At 37.8% G+C, this 23,670-nt stretch overlaps 1 pseudogene across 1 annotated transcript; it reads right to left on the bottom strand.

The window, feature by feature from the left end:
* Positions 1 to 1,953: 1,953 nt before the first annotated feature.
* Positions 1,954 to 19,757, bottom strand: LOC148735866 (NLR family CARD domain-containing protein 4-like; annotated as a pseudogene). Its single transcript, XR_015998556.1, has 11 exons — positions 19,520 to 19,757; positions 16,507 to 16,571; positions 15,941 to 16,236; positions 12,380 to 13,104; positions 11,655 to 11,837; positions 10,333 to 10,446; positions 9,888 to 9,950; positions 9,211 to 9,273; positions 5,934 to 8,628; positions 2,744 to 3,045; positions 1,954 to 2,202 (listed from the first exon to the last, which is right to left on the bottom strand). The product of XR_015998556.1 is annotated as an NLR family CARD domain-containing protein 4-like (transcript).
* Positions 19,758 to 23,670: the final 3,913 nt, after the last annotated feature.

The raw sequence follows: 23,670 nt of genomic DNA, 5'->3' as shown, positions 1-23,670 counted from the left end.
GCAGCTTGTTCATTTCATGGAAGGATCTAACTTGGATTAGTAAGCGATAAATATATCTAAATATTTGTACATAAAACCTTGAATGCCTAAAACTAACAGTTACAGCGCTTCCCAGCTTTCTTTGATTGACTTAGTCAGGAAAAATCTTTAATAATTTCAATTTTTTATGACCAAGTTAACTATAGAAACAGCCAAAACTGTTCAGTTACAGTTTGTGAACACAGACGTAAAACATGGCTCGGTTAGGGTTAGGGTTAGGACCTGAACTTTTTCTTGTAAATAGATGGAAATGCTGCAGGAAAAACAGGAGGAGGAAAAAAAGACTCCGTGAATAGATGGAATCTGACGCAGCGAGTCCAACGACAAGCTATGGAGAACATGGTAAAGGCGAGAATGATGCAAGCTGAAAAACAAAGACGAAATTTCATTCAAGAAAACCAAACATGCAACTAACGACTTGCACTAATGTAGAAATCAAATAGAGGCATGGAGAAGACAGTGGAGAGCTTGAGAAAACAGCTGCTACTCAATCAGAGCCGACAACAGTAAGTTGAAAAGCCAGGATTCGTTGATAGAGCGCTGCACATGATACCAGTCTTGGGTGGGGTCGCTAGCGCCCTATCGAAGAGTAGAGTCATGTAAGGCCTCTCAAGTTATCCCTTATCAAGAATACTCATTCGATTTATCTATGGTTACATAATATCCGTTTCCGGTTTGACGTAATTGGTGACAAAGTAACCACCTTAAAAATATGGAGTCCCTTGTATGTCAATTGAGATTTCATTGATTTCAAAGATAAACTGAAAATAGTGTGTTGTTCATTATAACGATTGGACTGTAAAATAACTTGAAAGTCTAAAATAAAATAATTTGAAAAGACACTAATCGGGTCTCTCTCTCTCTCTCTCTCTCTCTCTCTCTCTCTCTCTCTCTCTCTCTCTCTCTCTCTCTCTCTCTCTCTCTCTCCCTCTCTCTCTCTCTGTCTCTCTCTCTGATCGAATATTTCAGCGTAAGACAATTAAAGGACGGGCGGCTTGTGGGAAGAGATACAAAAACGTTGTTTACAGGAAAAACACAAAGCAAAAACCGAACAACAACAAAACATCAGTAACAACATTTAAAAGGTGGGTTGGTGGAGCGCAAAATGCGTATATGTTCTAAAATTCAGGCCGTCAAATTCAGCAATAAATTATAGGGAAACGAGGCAAAATAAAACCACGAAAATTCACCGGCTTTTACTCGTACCATTGGGGTACCCGTGTCGAAGTATATTCTCTTGAATTCAAAATCCAGGTACAAATATTATTCAGCGCGAAATGTGTTTAAGAATAAACACTAGCGAGAAAAATAAACAACGTTTCGATGACTCCATGTCATCATTCTCAAGTGAGAAGAGAATAAAAATGAATAGTTAATTTATACAGTACGAAGGTGGCAAACGTAAAAAGTTTAAAATATTTAAATAAATAATTGCGCGTGTTGAGTTCATAAATGTAAACTATTAAATAAATAGTTTCGCGCGTATGGAATCCGATTGTTTGTTCAAAGAGGGCCTCATCTTTTTTTTTCCATACGCGCGAAACTATTTATTTAATAGTTTACATTTATGAACTCAACACGCGCAATTATTTATTTAAATATTTTAAATATTTTAAACTTCTTACGTTTGCCACCTTCGTACGGTATAAATTAACTATTCATTTTTATTCTCTTCTCACTTGAGAATGATGACATGGAGTCATCGAAACGTTGTGTATTTTTCTCGCTAGTGTTTATTCTTAAATTGAAATGTGTTTAACTGTAAAATGACTAATTCAATAAATTTGCTATCGCCGGGGCCCGAGCAACAAGGATAGACGTGGTACCTATTGTCTCTGTCAAACACTCTCACACCATCTAAACTTTCTTTGGCGATTGAGACAATGTTAGTTAATAAATCAATCAAAGTAAGAGTACAATAATGAAAACATTTATTAAAGTAGGCCGAGCTAAATTACTATTTACAAAACAAGCATTGAAGCATGTAACACCAAGTATCGACTTAAACATTTCTGATCGCGACCGATTTTCTAAAAATTTTCAGTTTCAAGCATCAACAATGTAAGGCTTAAAAACAAGCCTACTTGATTGAACATCGCTGCCTGTGAACAGATCTAAGCTCAATATATCATTCTTCCGCTCCGTCTCACAAGTCCGTATTTCCTGTGAAGAGAAAATAATATTTGTCAGCTGGCGATCAAGCTTCTGCCAGGGTATCACAGTTAGTGGAGACGATCGAAATATTGGGTAAGTGATAAATGGAGTCTGGGAAGGAAGAGTAGCTCCCTCCAATGTTTCAGCTCTCCTGCTTTAGACCGTCTCCAAAGAAGGAGAGTCTGGTACAGACTACTCAACGCGACTTTCTTTCTTTGCGCCAAAAGGTCATAGGTAGGATCAATGCCCACCGTTTTTCAAACTAATGACCTGAGAGATTCGTTTAGCTTTCCGATTTGCCATAACACTGGATAAACTCACAGCTAAGTTGAACACTTAAAAAAGTCAGTCAGAAAGAAGAGTGACCAAATTACATTATCATGACAATCTCAATAGAGAATATTGTATACACTGCATTGTGATTTGCTTGTCATGCAGATTTCAGATTAAATCTTTGTTAGCTCGCTGCCACAACACACGACTTGAGAACAGCCAAATTATTCTAAATTACTGCTCTGCTCGTATTCGATAAATCAGTTCCCATAGAAACCTTTTTCCAAGCGCTCACTCAACACCATTATCATCACCATCATCGTCGTCGTCATCATCATCCTCCTTCTCCTGCTCATCATCATCATCATCACCATAGTTATCGTCATCATCCTCATCGTCCTCCTCCTCCTCATCGTCATCACCAGAGTTATCGTCAAAATCATCGTGAAATTCATCATCATCATCATCATCATCATCATCATCACCTGGCTCTTTTCTAAACCTTATTCCTTTTTCTTTCAGCTCAACTGTTGCAAGAAGTCGTTGGATGTCCTCCTTCCCCCATGAATATTTCCACAGCTATCACAAGAAAAAAAGGAAAAAGGCAACAATATCAACCACAGCACCAATTATATTTGTAACACTCAACTTCCATTTTCAAGCCAGAAAAATAGTTAAAGTGCGCCTAAACCCAAAACACTTTTTTCGCTTAACGAAGTAAGCGTATTTTTTAGAGTATTTCTATGCAAAATTTTTTTATTTGCTCAAATCTTCATTTTTCTACCCCCGGTCAAAATACCGAAAATCGGCCGCCATCTTGCCCCACGACCGTGTTTAAAAGGGAATGGCTCTAGCGGTCAAATCGAGAACACGAAAGTCTGCATTTCACACATTTTCGCTTGTTTGGGAAGGTTGTAGTCGATATTATCCGAAAATATGCCGTCTAAGTGTGTGTAGAAGGATTTAGCAACATGCGCAATTTGCAAGAGAGTATCGCGCTTCATACATTCCTCACACAACACACCTAGTCAGCATATTTCAACTCTAGATGTTCATTTTTGATGATCCGGGGTTCTCGTTGTAATGTTTTTCTCAACTTTACTAGAAGCATAGAGTTTTCCTTTCAATGTAACCGTACCATTCTGACAAAACTCCGTGTTTGAAGTAAATGCGAGACACCTAGTAAATAATAATGATAAAAACAAAACAAAACAAATCAAAAACAACTTCAAGGTTCACACTTGTACTCCGCTCAACTAACGCCTCCTAACCTATCATTTCATGCCACACAAGTTAATTGTCTACTTTTTTCTTTTTTTCTTTAGATGAGAAAGACAATGCAGCATTTCCGTATACCTCGAAGAAAATAAAAACGCCTAAACTCCACAGGAAAGACAAGACGAGCAGCGAATAATTATAAGGTAGGCAGATCTTTTATTCTACTGATGGTAGTCAGAGTTTCCCATCAAAATGTTGTTTACGTTCAGCGATGTCACAGAAACATTGAAAGCAGCGTAAAGTGAACGCAGAATCAACTCCACGGCGTGTGCTAAATTGAAGTATAAAACTTAATATTTTGTTAGGATTTACGGGAGACCAAGCAGAAACAAACATACGATAGTAAGTTTAACAACTTCATTATCAACAATGTTGTTCTTTAATTTTCCTTCAAAAATGAGCTTATTCGACGCAGGAGACCGATAGGCCCTGATTTCTGACAGAGTTACAAAACACGAGCAGAGTAGCCAAAAGAGAAAAGAATCCAACTGATAAATAAGAATAAGGAAACCATTGAAGAGCGAGTAAATTATAACACAGTGCCGAGTGTGACTAATGCTCGCGTGTCGCGGGTCGCGCCTTTTAAAATGATTTGTTTTGTTTTTTAGTTGTTTATTAGCGGGGTTCTCAAATAAAAACCCAAATAAACACGTCCCACAAAAACAACACAAGCCTAAAAATTTCAAAAATTAAACTCCTAATTACCCCAAGAAATTTTGTCAGAGAAAAATTCTCACAATTCATCTTTTCTTGTCTCCCTCATGTAAGGCGTAACTACAGAAGATTGCTCTTTCAATATTACGTCAAAAACAAAGGCCACTCAAATCAACTCACAAAGTTTATCAAAAAACATCACCAAGCCTCGTTCCATTAGGACAACCTTCATCTACTATACTGGACACTACTGACAGAAAATATGTAGTATTCAAGTCTTCAAAGCTAAATTTGTTTCTTTCTTTATTCAATTTCGAAAATATTTTTCCGCAAACCATATCCAAACAAGCAACGATGTAACGGAAACATGGAAAGCAGCGTGAGGTGTACACAGAATCCGTTTCACTGTCTGCCAAAATGAGGTTAAAAAATATCATTGCTCAGGATTATTTAATGGACGATTGCAAGACCAAGTTGAGATGGAGACTTACGAGATTCACTCAAGAAAAATTCAATATTTGCAATGTTGTTCTTTGATTTTTCAAAACAAAATAGTGTTATCATGGAGACATAGGAGACCAGGGGGCTCTACGAGCAACTGACAGAATTACTCAACACGGGCAAATAATCCAAAGAAGAAAAGAATCCAACTGATAAATAAGTAAAAGGAAACCATTAAAGTCCCAGTAAATTATAACACCGTGCCAGTTTCGTTTAGGATGACAATCATTACACCTTCAACTTTTGGTGAATTATTTCCTATCATCGGTACAAACCTTTAAGACGTGAAGATATGACAATAGAATCAACGCGACTTTCACTTAAAAAAAAAAAAAATTCGGATTTTAAAAAAGGAAAAATCCCATCTGTTTACTCATTTATATTTTTTAGGGTTCACGCTCGCTGATAGCAAAAGTGAATAAATGCCCGCACAGAATGTAGGGAACAACTTCATTGAATTCAAAGCACGTACGGGTTGAACAATCCTTTCTCGTTAAATAATCAAACCCAAATAAAAGCATCCCACAATAACAACAGAAGCCGAACAATTTCAAAATTCAAAATTAAGCAGAGGAGTTTCGTCAGAAAAAAATTCTCACAACTCATCTTTTTTTTCTCTCTCAAGTAAGGCGTAACTACACAAGCAAAGCAAAGGTCAATCGAATGAACTCCCAAAGTTTATAACTATTGTGTAATCAGGAAATATCAAGTCATTTGGAAGTCACTAAATTTAATCTTCGTCATTATTTTCCTCAAATCATCTTTGAACAAGCTACGCATGAGCCATAAAAGTAGTTAACGTGGGTTTGTTACGGTCTCCGTCTACAACATTGGCTCCTAACGTCGCAAACTAGAAAAAGAAAATTCTGAAAACAGTGACTGTTCCTGAAGACTGTATTCTTTCTCACGAAAAGTAATCTGATTAATTGAGTTCAAAGCAAGTTATTGGAAACATTATCAAGTGCTCTGCTGAAGACCATCTAAACAAAAATTAGATGCATAACAACTGAGTGAAACAACAAAAAGGCACTTACATGGTAATCGGTTTTCACCTTAGTGTTTCTCTCATTTACTGCTGTACACAACTCTTCACATTCTGTCCTTGTCATCTGAACACCTTCAAGGAACAGGATCGCCAGCTTAGGAACACTGCTGAGATGTTGGACCAGATCCCTGACCCCGCGGCCAAGTGGATTCCATTCTAGCTGGAGATATCTCAGCAGTGGCACATACTTTAGTGCATGGGCCAGTGCTGATGCTTCATCTTCACCCATATTTGTATTCCTCAGGTACAGGTCATTCAGATTGGGTACATTGTTCAGGTTCTTGGCCAGTTCAATAATCCCGTGACCAAGGGCATTGTAGTCTATATTCAGTTTTTCTAACTTGTTTAAGTACTTTAATGAGGCAGCCAGTGCCGCACATTCCTTTTCTCCCATTTGTAAATTCGCCAACTCTAATTCCGTCAACTGTGGCACGTGATGAAGATTCTCAGCCAAATGACTCACACCTCTGTGTAAAGGGATGCCCCACAGATGGAGCTCACGCAAATTTGGAGAATGCTGCAGTGAGTCAGAGATAAAAGTAGCACACTTTTCTGCTGTATTGATGTCTAAAAGTTTTAAACTGTGGAGATTGTCAGTAAAATTAATTCCGTTAATCGCGCTCTCAATCAATTGATCTTTAAAAGCTTTCTCCTCCTCCTCCTCCTCCTCCGACTCCGATTGTATCCATATATTCCATCTAATTTCAATTTTTCGAGGAGCTGTTACTAAAGGCAACACGTTCTTCGACAGAACAGCTTCCTTAACTGAATTAACATCAAACTTAATCTTTCTCACCAGTGACAAACAGTGGTTCTCAGTCAAAGGTACATCAATGTTGTTTTTTTCGTTATTTACTAAATTATTCAGAGGTGGCTGAGAAGAGCAAAGCGGCGCTGATATCAGTTCAGGAAACAATTCAGAATGAAAACCCTCATCTGTTATTTGAATTAGATAGACAAAGTTTCTCCCTCCGGATTTTTTGAGGAAAAAGTTCCCAACGGGTAAATCCGCGTACTTTTGTACATCTTTACTTTCTCCAGAAGACGTTAAAAACACCGCGTTCAAGTCTAACATTACTGATAGAACATCATCGCGAAAATGTTCAAACGGCCACCTCTCGAGAAAAAATAAATAGTTTGGGAAACTGCTGACAGATTTGAAGAAGTGTTCTACAGCAGCCGTAGACGTGTTTTTTCTCGTAAGTAACACAACATGGTTAACACATGAGAGAAATGCAGAATACACGGCTGTTCTGTCTGAGGCTGGACAAAAAAACAAACAATCGACACAGAAAAGAATAAACTGTTGTTGTTCGTGAGACAAATCATCTTCAGAAGGTGTCTTGGTGAACTGGTAATTTGTGAGACCTTCTTTCTCTCCAACGTCATGTAGATGATCAAAAAGAATCCCGGCAGCTTTTAATGACAACTCACATGCGAATTTTAGCACTTCAGCCATCTTCCTTGATTTCTCAAACGTATCCATTCCTGACAGGCAGGTGACAGTTCCATTCTTCTTCACGGTCAGTTCTTCGACAACGAACCAGGCGGCGAGAAACTCCTGGACAGACTTATGAAGAAAATAAACGATCTTCTCACGGTTCAAAGCGGAACGTTTGGAAACTTGAAAAAAACCCACTCGTATTAGCTTCTCGAAGAGATCACCATGCGCACATTTGCTGAAGTTAAAATGAAGACGGTCCTCCAAAAGAGCATCATATGCAAGTTTTCCTATTTTGTAAAGTTCCTCTTGATATTCATCTATGCTTTTACCTGTTGCCACGTTGTCTGCACCTTTTGTAGCCATGTGATCCAAGAGAGTCTGAATAAATTGTTTGTAAATGTGCGCACGGGATGTGGGTAACTGATGCTTTTTCTCTTTCCAGAGAAGACACAACATCAACAACAAAAGCGGTATTTCTGCCATCTCTTCGAGGTCCTGCTTCTTCAGGTAGTCAAGTAACCCTTCAACGTCCTTCTCATCAGCAAGAATCTTTCTTGCAAACTGTTTCTTTTGTTCCCTGCTATCGAGCCCGTTGATTTCAAACTGAGCATGACTTGGCACTCTAAGCTCATCCTCTTTCACTGGCCGCGTTGTGATCATTACACAACAGTCTCTCAGCTGACTGCCTCTCCAAATCTGGTGAACTGGGGATGACTTTCCACCGCTGTACTCGTCATATCCGTCCAATATAAGCAGCACTTTCTCCTGGTTCTGACGGACATATTCATACAAGTTATTGACTGCCTTCGGGTCATCAGCAGACAACAGTTCAGCGGTTTTCAACATAGTAGAGAGGTCCGGAATATCACAAACGTCTCGCAACTTGATTAACAGTAAAAGAGAAAACTTTCTGAGGTACTCCTTTTTGCCATCTGCCCAATCTACAGCTAATTTTTGACTGAAAGTAGACTTTCCTATTCCAGGTCTTCCATACACTAGAATTCGTCTACGGGTGGGATGATGTTCGTCACCTTGAAATACTTCACTGATGTCTCCCACCCTTTTTTTCGTTGTCCCGTCAGGTTTTCTGTGATCTTGTAATAACGTCAACTGTATGTATATGTCATTAATGTGTACCGTGTTGTCTGGGTCCCATGGTGTTATTTCACTTGACACATGGTGCTGTAAAACTTTCGCAGCTGGTTCTGGCACCATTTCAAACATTGCATCGCAGAGGAATCTGTAGACAAAAAAAACACCTTCTTAAATTTTTGGTAACTCTCAAATTGAAGAGAACATAATCATTTCTAGACTAGAGTTTTTCATCAGTTTAGAGGCTGCACTTTTATCAACTCTAATTTGTAACTTCAGTAAAACTTACTCTTCAAATCTGGGAGTAAATAGAGTGAATCATATTGTCGTTAGTCATATAATTCTATATTTCCCTTTATCTGGGTATTACGGTCCCCCCTTTACCTGAGCATTATCCCCCCTTCCCTCCCCCCCCCCCCCGCGGTCTTCGATCCTCCTGTGAAAATGAGGAGTGTGAGCTCATTTCATGAACAGCGGCGGGTAATGTCCTATGGTGAGCCTACTATTCCGGTACGCGAGACTGAACCAATGCAAAATCTACTAAGGAAAACACTGTTTTGATGTGTGACAAGTGAAAGAATTTACGGTACAACTTTATTTTTAGAAAAACAAATCAGGGAAACCCTTAAATCTTCTAGAAACTGCGCAATCCTTAAAGCCTCCTGTCTGAAACTCAGAAGCTGAATGCAGATTCTAAAAGTTATAAACTGAAGTCCTATGCGATAAGTACCTTTCAGCTTTGAGCGCTTTTTGTCCTGGTTCAGTGACTCGCTTGATGACTTCCTCTTTCCACCTGGCAAAAATTAAGTAAAGTAATTAAGCACGAAAGACAGTTCAATTGTACATGTACAGTTATGCAGAAGTCATGAAGGCAGAAAGCATGAATTAACCCAATTTTTTTACACAATCTGCCAAGAGGAAGTCAGCGAGAAACACGCCAACTTCGGAGCAGACACATATAGCATGAATGACAGCTTAAAGTCAAAAGTATTATGGTCTGTGTGTATTACTTTAGTTATTTAGCTTCATATAAAATAGAATTATTAATATTGTCATTAGTCATATTATTCTACTTTTCTATTGATCTGAGCACTACACTGTTTTATTCTTTGACTCCATTTGCACCGCATTCTCCAGTATAGTCTTAGATTCTCCCGTGAAAATGAGGAGTGCGGGCTCATTTCACGAACAGGGCGGGTAATTCATCTGATGGTGAGCTTAATGTTCCGGTGCACGAAAATGAATTAATGCAAAATCTAATAAGGATTATACTGACTTTGATCTGTGTAAAGTGATATGGTTCACTGCAAAACTTTATCTTTAGAAAACAAAATCATGGAAAACGTTAAACCTTATAGAAACTGTGCAATCCTTGAATTCTGAAGTCCCTGCAATAAAAAAAAGTACCTTTCAACTTTGAGCGCTTTTTGTCCTTGTCCATTGACCCGCTTGGTGACTTCCTCTTTCCACCTTGTAAAAATAAGTACTGTAACTAAACATGCTGTCCATCAATTAAAATATCTTTAAGAAAAGAAAACCAAATAGAAAGAGTTGACATAGCCACATAGCGTTTGAGACCGACGGAACATGCCATCACAAGTGGTTTAAACTACTGATATTTGAACACTGAGTCCTAACCTTGACTGGAAAGCTCTATTGTTAAATCAGTGTCGCTGTAGAGGTTATACAAATGCAGAACTGGGAGGAATTTAACACGTGTGTGATTCTCCTTACCTCTGCCCGAGAAATTCAACATTTTTAAATGCTGAATTTTAACTGCAGTCTGTTAAAACTTATAAAACTGCAGCCTATGCTATAATTGGGCTAAAAGACTCTTCATTCAAATGTATACCTGCTATTTTGTCAGACGAGGCCTGTGACTGATGGGAAGACTGGGCACTGGAAGAGGATGGCTGTACCGGAACGTCTTTACTCGGTGCTGAAAGTTGTCTGTCAGTTGAATTATCTTCAAGAACACAAAACCAAACAGACAGCAGTTAGACAGCCTCGTGAGGTTAGGAAAAGAACATGGCACTACACTTAGTTCAAACCACCATCATTCTAAAACTGTGTCCTAACCTTGCTTGCTAAGCTATTTGCTCAAACAAATGTGGGTGGAAGATTTCTACAAATGCAAATCTACGTAAGTGAGGAATTGGTGCCATGCATTTAATCTCTTCTACCTCTGCCTAGAAATTCAACATTTTCCGTACACTAAGGAGAAGCACCATGCTGTAATTGGGCCAAAATTACTACTCTTGGAAGTCTTAACGGACATACTGTGAATTTGTAGACAATGACAGTGGCTCAAGTGATGTAAGTAATATAGCACTTTACTGTCTTTATGTCATCAATGATAATTTGGTTTCATCAACTCAGTTGATAACATAAAATAGCCACCGTAAAGAGTTTCTAAAACTCACCTTTTGAGAGTTTGCCATTAGTGTGACTGCACAGAGAAATGTGGATGGTGTGTGGTTTATATCATGGGGGTGCAGCAGGGGAGCTTACAACGCAGGAGATTCTACATGTAAATGTCTACATCATTCTACAGTTGAATTATGGGGGTCAGAGGTCTTCTTTCCCGGGGGACAAAATTTTTCAAAAAGTTTAAAAGCATTCCACCATCAATATTGAGCAGATTCAAAACCCGCACAGATAATAACCCGCACGGATAATAACCTGCACGGATAATAACCTGCACGGATAATAACCTGCACGGATAATAACCAGCACGGATAATAACCCGCAAGGATAATAACCCGCACGGATAATAACCCGCACGGATAATAGCCCGCACGGATAATAACCCGCACCGAGAATAACCCGCACGGATAACCCGCACGGATAACTTAGAGCTCCTGTATGTTGAGTTGAGGTAAACGTCATTATTTAATTTGTCAGCTTTTGGTAACTCAGCAGAACATTTATTAACAAAGCAAGTGAAAATTGCTGACAAACATGTAACATTTCTGATCCGAGAGCTGTTCTCATTGATCAGCACATGATGAAAAATCATTAATCATGTTTTTAATTCAGTTTAGGTAGAGACTTTGGTGATTCGGTTCCAGCAAATTTATTTAAAACAAAACTAAACAGCATACAAGAACAGCTAGTAACTGCAGGCAAATAAACTGTAACCATGAAAACAAAGTATAATGCTAATCTGTTTACCTTTGTAATGTGGCCAATCATCAAAAATGCTGCATTTATTTAGAATGCTGACAACAAGAGAGGCTGCTGTGACACTTGCGAATGTTTTCCAGCTTTCTTTTACTTCAGATCCATCTGCATAACCTGAAATACCCTTGACAACAACCCACTCCATTTTCAGATCATGTGCTGCACTGTAAACTCCTGAGACAAGAAATGACAAGCTTTCATAAATACCACAACAACTTTGCCCCAACATCTATTGCTTTTTACCTTTACCTTTGTTATCAAAGATTTGTAGAAAACTGGAGACATATTTTGGAAAGTCACCCTGCATATATACTGCTGCACAGTTAGTCCCTCCAGCAAGAACTTCTCTCAGTTTCCACACCATTGGGATATTAAAACTGTAACTCGTACTCTCTCTACATTTACACGAAATGCTAGTTTGTTCATCAGTATTGGCATCTCTACTTCTGGGTGTAGAGACATATTGTGAGAGTAAAGCATCCCAGTCAAAACTATGAGACATGAGTTTAGCCCAAGTCTTGACCCCAGACCTTTTGACCTGAAGTCCAGCAAGTTGACAATCAAGCCAGTGCATCTCTCATCACCAGCAGGAAAATTTACCCTCCACAACTGATATTATTAAAGTAAAAACTCTCTTTTCAATGATTAAATTATATCCCATTATCTCTGTCATTATACTGTCAGTAACATTTACTTCAAACAGAAAGAGATCTCACCCTCCCCTTCTGTTTCAATTGCAATTGCTCCAGGAAATGACTTCACAAGTTGGCCACTGTGCCTCTCAGCTTGTACAAGTTCAGAACCACTCAAAATCTCACCACGGTGGACTTCAACTTTTCTTTCTTTAGGATATTCTAGGGGTGGATTCCAACCAAAACCTGCACATTTAATGAGATCAGCAATGTCTTTGCTGACAGGAGCTGTGACCCCACAAAATTCCATGCGATCCTTTGTAAACTTCTGATAGGAATAGGTGGTGAGTTTTTCTGATAGAACCACATCCCCCAGCTTTGTTGTTTCCTGATTCATACCACTACAGTGGCCCACAGAAAAGACAGCCTTTGGTCTCAACTGGGTGACAGCATTTTTTACAACAGTCAAAGAACCACCAGGAGCTTTAGAACCCTCTGAGCATCTCATCAAAGCAACTTTCAGTTTAACATCTTGATCTTCACCAATGCTGCCAAAGTATACATGACCAAGCCCTTTACAATAGCTTGTGAATGGATCAACAATGTAATAGTAGCAACTTAAGAACTCACAGTCCTTCACTGTTAACAACAGAATGTCAATTGGGAGTTCAACATCTTTCCAATCTTTAAAAGTCTGGGTTAGTTCACTTATCTCTGGAAGATTAATACTGATCTTTGGTGGGTCACCGTAACTGTTCTTTGAACTACTCTCTTCAGTTCTCACAGTTACTGACATTGTCACTCAGCTTCTGGAAAAGAAAAAAAGGGAAAATTGAATTATGCAAAGTATCAAAAGGTAATGTATAGTTTACCATAATTATTATTTGAGCTTGATAACCTGTGCCCAGCATAACATCTTGCCTCTTTCCTCAGCTTTGAATTGATGCAGCTGTAAAAGTTCATTCATTTCTGAAGTCACTTGAAGGATTACAATAGAAAATCAAAGTACCAAAACTTTGCTTTTGAACTACAGTCATTTTGATAATCTCCCATCAAGACTTGGAAAGTGATAGGTTCAAGCAAGAGAAACTTGATGAAGACCCAAGTAATCTAACAATGTAACACATCTCATTTTGCAAATAAATAAGGCTCAAATTGCCTTCTGAAATATCAAGTGCACAGAACTCACTCAAAAGCATTTTGATAGACTCATTGAAGGACTGGAGAGAGTGACACCAAAAGCTTACAACTTTTTGGAAAAAAGCTGGTGGTGCTGATGAAGAAGGTTTAAAAAATAATGAAAGAATGAACAAAATTGCCAAAAGTAAGTGAACAGGAAAAAAAACCAACAAACCAACAAAGACAAGTTCATGTTTGAGAAGCAGAGGTTCAATACTGCAGACACATTTTGACTTCTGAGGTACCCTTACTGGCTATCAAATCTGGCCAAGGTCAAGGCTATTACCCAGTTGTCATTATGCCACCTAGTGAAACTCACATTCTAAGATTGCTTGGAATGATCAACTATCTGGGCAAGTTTGTCTTGGATAGTTATTTCTGATATGTCAGAATCTCCAAGGAGCCTTCAACCAATTAAGCTCACTTAATTGTCAAATCCATGAAGAAAGCTTTCACAAATACAGCAAGATGATTTCTGAGCCACCACTACTCTGCTGGGTAGATGAAAAAGAAAAAATTGAAAAGCAACTGAGCCCTGGGTACAGTTTTACTTCAAGCTGGTAGACTGTGGCTTTGCAAAGTTGAACAAGGACTCAGACAGAGCAGAGATATATACAGATAGAGAATAGGTGCCTTGTATCAGTGTTTGATTGCACAAGATTTTACCTCTATCTGAGTATCTCCTCCATACATAAGAAAAGATTACTGCCATTACAGATAACAAACATAAATAAGAGATAACCTTAGCCAAAAGCATTATAATAGTGCACCCACTCCAAAAGTACCACTTCAGTCTCGTTTACAGAGTAGAACTCAGATGTTCTTCAGTCAATCAATCAATCAATCAATCAGTCAGTCAGTGAGTCAGTGAGTCAGTCAGTCAGTCAATCAATCAATCAATCAATCAAGTTTATTGTGTTTATGTGAGGCATGGTTACCCGGTTGCCTGAGCCAGAGGCTCATGTATAAAACGGAAGACTATAGAAACTATGTACAAATAATGCTATAAATACAAGGATAAAAAAATCAGTTAAAGTTAAATTGAATGTATAGTGGTAAGAAGGGAAATATGAGAAATACATGTACAAATAAACGATAATAACTACAGACAAGAGTTGTATTGACAGCTGGGTCCTAATGTGCTGAAATCAAAAGCCTTGAACTTACAAATGAACTCACTTATATTATTTGATTTTTTATATCACCACCCCTACTTCTTAAGTTATATCTGGTTTGGGAAATTTGGAAGAAGTTTTTCAGTACTCTGGACCATTAGAGTTCCTGTACTTGCACAATAAAATAAGAGAACCATTATAGCGTCTTTGTTCAAGAGACTGGATATCACTCAAGGATAAGATAGTATCATAATCAAGATTGCCGCCTAGATTTAGTAAAGTTTTAAGTGCATATTTGTTGACTGACTCTAGTTTAGAGCTTAAAGTTTTATTCATTCAAATAAGTAGTGTACTGAGTTATCCAAGTGAGGAAGCAGGTAAGCCTTGTAAAGTGTTAGAGACACGCTGTGAGGCATCAGTCTTTTGAGTAATCTTAGAGCACCGATCTTGGCATAGACTTTCTTAAGCATGTCAGATATGTGCTCATTGTAAGTCAGTTTGTCATCAATAGTCACCCCAAGAATTTTAAGTGAGTTTGACATGCAATTCCACTTTAGAGTCACCAATGAAGAATTCAGGGACATAAAAGTGACTACCAAGTATCATACCTTGAGTTTAAATACTGTTAACAATGAGATAATTTTGAGGAAACCAGGTGACCAGGATGTCAAGGTCCAGGTTTAGCCAGGTTTCCAGGGGTGTTGATGTCATAATTAGATGCATTGTAGTATCATCAGCATAATCAGACGCAGAGAAGAGATTTGTCTGGCAAACTTTAGGTCATTGAGAAAAAATTTTAAATAACAAGGGACCAAGTGGACTACCTTCAGGTACGCTGCATTTGATTGGACGCCATTCAGAGAATAATTTTATGCCATAAAACTTGACCCTTTGTTGACGATCAGTCAAGTATGATTGAAAGAAGGCAATAGCATCGTAATTCAGACCATAGGCCTGCAGTTTAGCCTATAGTAGATTGTGACATATCAAATCAAATGCTTTAGAAAGGTAAATGGCAATAGTTCCAGTTACATGTACTTTCTTAGAGTCAAGAGCCAGTCTCCAATCATCCACAATCTTAAGCAAAGAAGTGCAACAAGAATAGCCTCTCAAGAACCTGGACATATTCTGAGAGAAGTTAGAATTGAAAGCATCATAAAGTTGGTTGTACATAATCAGTGATACCCCCTGAATGGAAAATCCTGAGGGGTGGGGGGTGCAAATCAAAAAAGGCCCCTGTGGGGGGTATGGATATTTTCTGGAACCACATATTCACCCTTTAAACCCTTAGAGTGATCAGCATCTAATTTCATATGTACATGAGCATTGATGTCAATAGATTAACACTCACCTTTCAAGTTGCTTCTCCTCTGAGATGATAACAGCAGTTGAATTAAACTCTCAGGTACTTGTTTTCCTCTGAATTGAGTCAATAATACCATCCACCAGATAAACCACTACCCAGTAGATTGTGTGGCTGATTGTGTTCACACCAATCTACTGGGTGGTGATTAATCTGGTGGACAGCAATGAAATTCAACCAGCTGTGGGAAAAGGAACTGTTTTGTCTGTACACCTAGGCGTCATAAAGCCTGTAGCTGTTGGATTATGGTACTCAAATGGAACTCAGAATATTCTGGAACTTGGCTGTAAGAAGGCAAAACACATATGGATCAACATATCAATCTGGAGTGACTACAGTACACATAAATGCACACATAATAGAAAAGAAAATGGTTTTAAGCTCTTCATCTGAAAGGAGTTTTAAGTGTACTTGAATTTTGGATGCAAAATCAAAAACAGGCTTCTGCCCCAGTTGTCACAAACTAGAAATAGTGAGCAAAACAAAAATTCTACAATCAATAGAAAACAGAACTTAAAAAAATTAATACAGTGATGAGGATGTTCAAAACTTACTCAATATTCACAGCAATGTTCATACAGAGTTGCCTCTCACAGTCCGGGTGTTTTTCAATGGATCTCTGTTTATAAAAGTTCATTACAACAAAAAATGATTGCCATTTAGATGTGTATACATTTAATTTACCCACCTACATACACTGTATAACTATGAAATATATATCAGAAAATAATTCTATAAAGTTAAGATAAAATGGAAAAATACAGTAAGGAACAGGTTCAAGCATGCAACCAGCAGAATCACAGTGTGACTAAAAATTTTTTTATTTTTGTTTTTATAATTACCATCTTCCTCAATCATGTTTACAATTTAACAATATTTAATTAACTAGCTAACTGCTACTGGCTAGGTTTTGACTAAATAATGGTTAGTTTGCAAAGCTGTAGATTAATTAAAAGAAATAAAATTATTTTTAAAAATCACATGATTGTTTACATGCACAATTACTAAAGTATATTAATAAACTACAAATAAAAAAACTAACTTTAATTGTGGATACAGTTCACAAAGGTACATGAATAATTAAGATAACTTATTGTACCAAATGAAGCTTTAAGTTATCAAATTCAAATTGTTGTTAAAAAGATTTCCTTTCTCAAACATTCTTCAAATATATTTAATAGGCCATTTTACAGTTGTGTACTTAGTTACCAAACCTTTGATTTGGAGTGAGGCTGAAGGTGACCTTGTCATGATAGAGACCTGTATCTAGTTAGCATGATAACAAAGTGATTTACATTTGAAAGGCAACTAGGTTTGTATCGTAACAAGGTCACCCTTGGCAACCAAGCACACAACTGTAAAATGGACTATTCAATTTTGTACATAATTCATTCTTGTTAGATTTAAAGGAAATATGCTTTTCAGTTTGATGTTAAGTTAACAACATTACTTAAAGTGGTTCAAATATGGTTTTGTTTCTTTCTACTGACAAGTCCACAAGTACGATGTTCCTTACTATTAAGTTTAATTAATATTTTGTCATAGACTCCATTCCAAAAACAGATTGGAAAAAAAAGACACTCATAAAAAAATACAAAATATCATTTCTGTGGTCTGATAACAGAAGAAGTAGTTGAGGTTAGAAAAATAGCCTACCAGTATTTCTTAAAGTAATTCCTTTGTTTATATAATAGAGTTTTTAAACACTTTGTTTTAAAGGAGCAAACATATAAATGGGATTCATTTGCAGCCTTCAGTGGCACCAGGATGCCTCCAAAACTTGCTTTTGTTTTAAATCAAATTCTTCTCTGTCCTTAGCCTGTTTACTTGGTCTTTCTTATTTTTCTTTTGTAAAAAAAATTAATAACAGTCATACATTTGAAATTTTCCAGATCAAGGATAACCTTGAAGTTGGGTGTATAATAGAATGCAGTTTTAAATGGACTGATTGCATGCCTTGGACCTGTCCATACTAAAAAAATCACTCTTCATTCCTGCATCACTGACAACATCAAAAGACTCCATATTTGAGAGGTCATGATAAAAGCACATCAGTAGTGTATCTAATATTTCTATCAAAGAAGTTTTTTTTAATAAAAACACTTTTACTCTCATTATGTATTTCTTTGCTGTTCCACAGAATATGGGTGTATAAATTGTTGGCGTCCTCAACTTCTCTTTAGTTTGACCACCATTTTAATGGTCATAAGAAAAGGATTGGTTAGATTGGTATTAGGTTAATATCAACAGTCCACCCCCCCCCCTTCCTTCAAATTGCTTGCATACAACAAGAAAGTAAAGGGCAACAAGCAATGTCCTTAAAAGACTTTTAGGCGGAACCCAATTACTGCACTGCTCCATTTGGCAATGCTTGATTCATAAAATTAACACCCAAGTGATTAAAAAACTAGTTCTACACTGAGTTTACAATGGAATGAATTTAAACAGAACAAGTAGCTCAGATTAGTCACAGACACTTAATGGCATGAGAAATGAGATGGTACCCTGAAATAAACTGACAAACTTCCAAGTCCATAAGTAATAATAAAATCATAAACGTGGTAAATTGAAAATAAATAACATACTGGGTATAAAGGCTGATAAGAGGGATTCCATCACAAATTAATGCTCCCTTGTATATTTTGATGTAGAATGAACAAGACATTTGAACAATTAGTGAGCAAAGGAAAATTGTTTAGAGTGAAGCCCCAGTGCTCAGAGTTTAAGAATGCATTTGGGACGAGAGGTAGAAGTCTCTCACCATGTAAGGATTGAAACTTTGTACTAGCTTCAGCATCATTACAATGATATTTGAAACAACAACCAGCAAATCTAATATATCAAAATTAACCCTCAGTGAAAGATAATCAATCAACTGTAATCGGTGCTGAGATGAATGACAGCTAAGAACCCTTAAAGGATGATTCAATCAACGACCGTCAATGACAATTAAGAATGCAAAGCTGCTGTTAGTTATGCGTAAGAAAAACCTCCAAGGCACTCGTAGCAGAAAGTAAGATCCCTGAAGTAATTCATTATCACGTGCATTAGCTTTGACATATCACTCTACTACATGAAACTCATCGTTAAGGTTCAGATTCTTTTAATCCTGCTAACTTTAAGCTTTCATTTTTCGATAAGAATATCCTTTACCTTAAATTGATATTTCTGTTCGCATGCTGTAACCAATAAATTCAAAGTCAATCGATTTCAGTAAAGGAACAATCTCAAGTATATGGAACAAAACAAACGAAAAAACAAACAACAATGAGATACTGGGTAAACTATGTTTTTTTTTTTAAACAACGATCAGTATAATCAGTACATTCACTCCAAATAAACAGGAACATGATGAGATAGGCAACTTTCACTTTCATGGTAAGCAAAGGGATCTAATTTGTACATAAACAAGTGTTGTCGGAATAGCGACCTGCGAAACTCAGTTGGGAAGCTAATTAACTGTGCCATTTAACATTTTCTCTAGCGTATATGAATAAGAAATCTTGGACATCCAGTAAAACCATCTGATCAATGCATGCTCACTCAAGTTGGCAGACAATTACATACCTTTCTTTCCACTTTACTCGACGATTGCAAATGCCCGTTTATTGAAACTAAGCAACGGCCGTTGTGCAACTGAAATTTGGATACATGAACTTTACAAGAGGAACTGTTTTACAAGCTCTTAGCCAAGCTGAAAGGACGAAATGCAAGGATTCTTGAGCTAAATCTTCGCACCATCGGCCTTTACGAGGGAACTAAGCCTCTGCATTCCGCTCGATTGTCAGTCACGTGATAAGGTAATCTGCTGAAAGCCGGAAGTTCTGACTATTTAAGAATATGTGACCTCTCACGGGAAAACGTTCCGAATGGTTACCGTTTTTAAACGGATAGCCGTTCACCGGCCGTTCGACTGGATTGGCATGCCGTTTGAACGCCTCAAGCTATCCGTTCTTGAATATTCATCATCCGTTCGAACCGTTCGAGCTATCCGTTTAAGAAACTTCATCATCCGTTCGAACGCCTCTAGCTATCCGTTCTTGAATATTCATCATCCGTTCGAACGCCTCCAGCTATCCGTTGTTGAATATTCATCATTCGTTCGAAAGGTTCGAGCTATCCGTTCGAGAAAATTCATCAGCCGTTCACTTCGCACTCTGGCAACGATGGTAGAAACATTTTCGGTGTGATCGCAATCCATTTCTTCTCTCGTTGAATTCTGCATTTTGTGATTGTGTGAAATGGTGGTAATTGACATAGGTTGTTAGCAGTTACCAAGGCAACACATTTTTGATGGAGTGACAGGGAAGCTGGGATTATGGAAATTTAAACCCGAAGTTGAGAACTATGCTTTTCGCGTGCTAGTTTCTTGGTTGTACCTTATCTTAATCGGTCGAATTCCATGATAAAAATATTAATTATAATCCATTTCAATGCGCCGAAAGCGAAGTCGAGTTATTCAAACGATTAAGTTTCGACTCGTTTCAAGTTAACTCTTCATAGATTGTGTCAAATACCTCGCGTTACTTAACACAGCGTCACCCATCGCGTGACGCTTTCATGAAATAATCCTTCCCTTTGGCTCAAGACAAGACCTTAGCACGCCTGTGTCAGCACTCGTTTTGATGAAACCATCAATTCAAATAATTTCTACAGGCGATCACTTGTTTGACCGCTTAGCCGTTTATCCATTCGATCTCTTCGGTGAGGCTCATCTCGCGTGAGAGGTCACATATGTCTTAGTGTTACCTTGTTGAATTTTGCGTGACAAGTTATATGTACTGAGACACAGCAAATTTGTCTGCACTTACATTTCTTTTAAGCTCTTTAGTTAGGAAATAGGTGTAATAATTTGCATTTTGGTACTCATTTAGATCTGTTTCAACTCCGTTTGCTGTTGCAGTATCTCAGGAGAGGCGTGAGTAGTCCAGTGGTCAGTGCGCTGGACTCTGGGTTAAACGGCCCGGGTTCAAGTCCTGGCTGGGGCTTAACGTTGAGTCCTTAAGCAAGACACTTCACTCACATTGTTTCGTCTTCTCGGATAGGACGTAAAGCCGGAGGTCCCGTCTCTGAAAAACGGTTAGGGGTAAGAGACGTTAATTTCCCACGCACGAGATTACTGTGTGCTGGATGTCCTCCCCTGGGGTGAGTTGGGTGGGAAAACAGCAGGTCCACATCAGCTTATACAGTTGCCAATAAATTCAACCTGCTTGAACAAATAAACATGATGATAATGATGATGATGAAATCAGTTATTCCACAAAACACGTGTTCCAAAAACATTAACATACGTCCAAGTTGGGCTGTCTCAAAATAAGAGAACGGGAATCAGGCAATACACCCTGTTCCCTGGACATCTGTCCGGTTAAATTTCAACGACAGCAAAAAAGAAAACACCATTTCTAAATAAGAATGATTTCATACCATAAGAGGCTGCATGTGATTCACTTTAAAAAGGCCGTTTACTTGTTGGTTGTTTTGTTTTGTTTTATTATTATTATTATTATTATTATTATTATTATTAATATTTCAATTCAGATGACTACGAAGAGGAGATAAACTTATTGTTTCCAATTAATTTTTCTTATTTTTTATTTGAAATAATACAATGTTCCGGCCTATATCTTAAAGAACAGCTAGATCTTATTTTCGTTGTTTACTGGTGAATGTGTCTCTAACAAGGGGGAGGCTTCTAAGTTGTGGTGGGGGGAGAGCTTATCAGCTGCTGTTTACGGTAGGACATCAGTAAGATATTGATAATTACCCTTCGATTAATGTGAAAACATTCGAGGCAAACACCCACCGTGGATCGATCCATCAGTTTAAGAGGAAAATCCTGTCTCAGGAATCACTTCTATTGAAACTTTCCATGATCTTCAACAAATAAAAATTGGAAAAATTACCAAGAACAGCGAAATAAAGTTACAACAGTGAAACGAACTCAATTTAGGATTTCTGCGACAAAGTAGCATCTGACCTCCCTGGCTCTGCTGTTTCCTCCTGGAACAATCTCAGGCCTCTTTGATAAAACGGCAAGTTAAGCGCCCGTTCTAACTCATTCTTTTCAAGTGAGAACATGATGTTAGTGTAGCTCTGGACACAGGTGCGATTTTCAGTAACGACCATTAATTGATGAAGTAGTCTTGACCTATCTGTGGCTGATTTTGCCGGTTGCACGAGTGTTATCAACATACAAAAGAAAACAACCACTCTTGAATTTTATTTCCTCCTTGTTAGTGAGGCACAGGTTTACCAAACTCTTCTGACGTAACTTGAACGTTAGTAAATCTGCGAGCCATAGCAGATCTAGACTCTGTGTACGAGAAATAAGATAAGTGCATGGGATACCAACGCTTGCTCTTGTGGCGCAAGAGCGAAAGAGAAACTGGGCGCAAAGGGCGAAAAGAAAGTCTGCTTACAATCTTTTCTCTTTTTTTTTTCGGTTTCTTCGCTTCAAAGCTTGATATATGTGAACACTTCAGTAGTGAAGAGGTGACAATGCTGAGATGACTCTTGGTGTCTGCTGATCGAATGGTTCAGTGTATAACAATTCAGGGGAGGACGGGGGGCTTGTGGAACGAAATAAAAAAGTTGTAACTGGAATAAAAATCAACAGGCAAACAAGAAAAAGTAGCAAAACCACATTAAGACAGGTCAGACGCGAAAGGATTTGGTATTTCACAAGTCAGGCCGACAGATTCTGCTACAAGTTAAAGGAAGAAAAACAGCAAAATCAAAACCATGAAAATTCACCAATTTCCTCTCATCCAGAGGTTTTCCCATACTAGTCTGTTGAATTTAAAATCGCAGACAAATATTATTCAGCGCGTAATGCGTTCAGCTGTAAAAGAGCTATTTCAATGAATGCACTTTGGTCCCGAGCAACAAGGATAGAGGTCCTGTCTACTGTCTTTTTCAAACACTCTCATGCCATCTGTACTTTCTTTAGCTATAAAGACACAAAGATATTTCACGACCATCCTTTAATATATCAATAAAAGTGAGAGTACAGAAAAGAAAACGCTGAGCAAAATTAAATCAAGCTAAATTGCTATTTATAATGACAAGAAAGAAAGACAAGCATTTAAGCCTGCTGTAGCCACTAAGTATCAACTTAAACTTTACTAATCACGACAGATTTTCAAAAAATCTTCAATTTCAAGTATCATTAATGCAAGGGATCGAAAAACAAGCCTACTTGAAAGCACAAAGCTGTCTGTGCACTAATCTTAGCTCAAGGAATTATTCTTCTGATTCTTTTCTCGCACCGCATTTTTTGTTGAAGAGGAAATCATTTGTCAGCTCACACTGAAACTGACCTCTCAGCCTACTTTTCTTGTAAAAAGCAGAGCCTATTTCGGCCAAAAGTCACGTCTACGATGTACGCTAAACTCTTTCGCTCTAATAACCTAAGAAATCCGCTTAGCGTTCTGAGTGAAATGGAACACTGAGTAACAACTAAGTATTTTAATGTTGACTCAGAACTTGCATTTCCTGTTCTAGTTAAAGACGTTTCCAACAGAATAATAGAGTACTGACTCTGAAAGGCGCGGGATGAAAGAGGTTGAAATAAATCACAGCCAAATTGAACAATTCTATAATCAGTCTGATAGAGGGCAAACCAAATTATATTATTTCAACTATCTCAATGGATAGACGATATTAAATGGCCACGCGGAGATACGAAATTTCTCTGCGAAAGTTAAAAAATATTTCAC

This window comes from Stylophora pistillata, chromosome 3 (genome assembly GCF_964205215.1).
Source record: "Stylophora pistillata chromosome 3, jaStyPist1.2, whole genome shotgun sequence".
NCBI lineage: Eukaryota > Metazoa > Cnidaria > Anthozoa > Scleractinia > Pocilloporidae > Stylophora > Stylophora pistillata.
This window is presented reverse-complemented; position numbering and strand designations above follow the sequence as displayed.